We start from the raw sequence: 3,582 nt of genomic DNA on the forward strand, positions 1-3,582 counted from the left end.
GAAGAAGTAAAAGTAAAATAGTTGACTTAATGTGTTCATAAACATAGAATATAGTTAGGTTTTAAAAAGTACACTTTTAATAGTACACATACATAAAATATTTGTAAATGGATATAAATCCGTGTATTATAACAAACATACAACACATTTTAATATATTTTTTTGTTAAATTTAATTTAATTTATAAAACTTTAAATCCGCACATCGGCGGGTCCTCGTCTAGTTAATAATAATAAATAATCAACAATTCGCGGGTACTTCACGCGCGCTCGACCCCATATTAAATTATGGATTTCCCAATTAAACCGTATTCGAACCGAGTAATGGATGAATCTCTCTCTCCCTAACCGTATTCAATCCAGTTTAATCGAAATATATTTGGGGGTGATACAAAAATTACATACATATACTTGGATTTTTGGACTTTTTGAAATCCATACATACATATTTGGGGGTGATACAAAATACATACATAATTAAAGTAAACTTACAGAACTGAAAATTTTAATCATAATCTTATATAATAAATTTGAGAACTTTCATTAATCATATGTTCTAAGAAGTTCACACATAGGCATTCCTCCTTTTGACATGTATAATCTTTTAAACTTAAATCTTATAATTATTTTTATTTATTAATTTCATTTAAATTCAAAAATCAAACCCAAATACACTATTATCCATATTTTCTAGATTTAATTCTATATTTATATTAAAAATGTATGTGAATTATATTATTCCATCATTTTTTTCCTTTTTTATCATTTATTTTAATAACTAAATTATTTTAAAATAATTGCATATTATAATGTAAATAAAAGGGTTCTTATCAAACTACATACACTATGTCCTATTAATAATCTATCTTAACATTTTTGAAGTACATTTTTGTGCCATCCTCTCTTATCTTTGTATCCAAACAAGTCTCAACTAAATTCTTTACAATCCTTACAACCAAACACAATCATTTCCTTATTTGATAATATTAATTTCCTAAAATCTATCTAACTAATTTAAACCAATATGTTATATTAAAATAGAATTCTCATTTCACTTTTATTTAATCCTATAATTAATTATTTGAATTACTATTTAATATATAAAGTTAATAAAATTTTAGATTTTTTTTCAGCATATGATGTGATTTGAAATTTTATAAACAGATATATATTTTAAAAATTATTTTAGGATTTTTGTAACTAAACAAATATTTCCAGATATATATTATTTTACATTTGAGTTATTGTAATATATAATGAATATTTACAATTAAAAGTTAAAATAATACGCAATGAAATTATATTGTGCGAATGATTTGGATCAATATGAATATAAATTTAATTATCATTAATTTGGTGTTACACATATAATTTATCATTTCATTATTTTGTTAACATTATCAATATTAGAATATTAGATATATTAAATTGAGTAGTTTATGATAATGTAGAGAACAAATTATTTTGCGGTTAAATCCTATAATTAACAGTCAAATACAATTATATAATCTTACACTAAACAAAACTAACACATAAATATAACTTCAATTTTGATCTATTTGTTATAAATATTTGACTGTTACTTTTTTCAGAATGCAAGGGGTTATTGATTTACAAAACAAACAAAAAATAAAAAAAATGGACTTGTGGTGTACCATGGAGTAAATTCTAGTTTTTTTAATAATAAAGTAGATAACCCTCTCTAATCACATGCTAAGAAGTTGACAAATAGACACTTCTCATTTTGACATGGGTTATTTTTTAAACTTAAATCTTATAATTATTTATATTTGTTAATTTTAGTTAAATTCATAAATCAAACCCAAATACATTACTACGGCCATCTTTATAAATTTAGTTATAAATTTCTATTAAAAATGTAAATGAATTATATTATTCCTGTATTTTATTTTTTTCCTTTTTTTTAACACTAAAGATCAAACTAAAATATTTTAAAATAGTTGCATATTATAATGTAAATGAAAGACTTCTTATCAAACTACACATGTCCTGTTAATAATACTTTTTTGGGTTTTGATATATATTACAATCATCAAAACATATTTAAAGTGAAATCATTATTGTTTAAAAGAAAAATTAGTTACACAAATATATTTAAGTTATTAAATCAGTCTTATTTTATAATAATTATTATGCAATTAAAATTATTTCTTGACTAACTTCAGAAAAGTGTAATGTTTATTATCCCATGATTTGAATATTTATTATCATATTTAATATGAATTTCAAATTCAGCTTAAAACTACACATTGAGTTTGTTTTTGTTGTACTACAATTTGTTATTAAAAATTTCATATTATCTTTAATATTAAAATGATCATTAGATACTATTGCAAATTTGAGTTTTCTATTCATTTAATTGATTCAAGCTCTTTTTAATTAAATGATTACCTTTAAGATTTTATTTCGATCTCGAACATCTTTCGATGAGTACTTCTACCACTTATAATTTAGTTTTAGAGACAAGTATTTCGATGAGTACTGCGTGGGCTGTGGGCATTCCCTAGTTAAAAAAAAAAAAATAACGTGGTTTTATGAGTTTTGGATTGGTAGGACAGAGCTAACCCGATTGATATATATGCCTAGTTATGTATCCACAAGTTAGTTGAAGATGAATGTATGAAACATATATATACGACGTCGACACACGCGTATATTTGCTTGATATAACATCAGAGGTGTCATTTGACAAGAAGAGAACAAGTGTGACGACGAGAGGAAATGGAATTGTTGGTATTTTTTTTTTTTTATCTTTGTGGGAATTTGAGTTTTAAGGCATACTACTGGCTCTTTTAAAATGTGTTAATTCATTATTTTGTCCGATGTTGAATAAAAAACGAGTTACATGGGATATGTTCACAAATTAGCTATATATCAAAAAACGTAATGAGGATAGACTGAGATACAGTACATATGGTATTACTTGACAAATATTGAAGGTGAGATGTGATATAGTTTTTTTTTTTTTTTGCTTTCTCTTAATCCATAATAAACCCCAAAAAATTAAAAAGAGAAGCAAATATATATGTACATATAAAATGGAGGGGAACATTCAAGTGGGAAGTGGATTTTTTCATGTGTGTGAGTGTAAATGTGGGTGAGGAATAACACAATGAAAAAAGGGAGTGAAGACAACATCATTCTCCACAAAGAAAGCTAAGTCTTAGAATCATCACTCCAATTCCCCTTTTTGGCCCCTTCTTCTCTCTTTTCTTACTTTGACCCTCCACATTATTACCATGCACCATCTCTCAAAATGTTTGCTTTATTACACCCTCATTACTCTCTAAGTACCAGTAACCACTATAACTAAAAAGATTAAACTACACTAATTACTACCACTTGACCAAATTAATCCAGCTAAGACCCCTGGACATGATATCAACCAAAAACTTTGTTATAAAATATAATGATATTTTTACAAAATTCTTCTTCTCTTTATTTGTAGAAAGTGATACAGAAAAAAAGGAAGGGAGAGCAACAAACCTTTTGGAGCAAGTCATAGGTTAAAAGCCCCATTGCTTTTTCTTCCATCACTTTCATTCCTCTCTTCTCATTCTTT

The sequence above is a fragment of the Camelina sativa genome, chromosome 20 (genome assembly GCF_000633955.1).
Source record: "Camelina sativa cultivar DH55 chromosome 20, Cs, whole genome shotgun sequence".
NCBI classification, from domain to species: domain Eukaryota; kingdom Viridiplantae; phylum Streptophyta; class Magnoliopsida; order Brassicales; family Brassicaceae; genus Camelina; species Camelina sativa.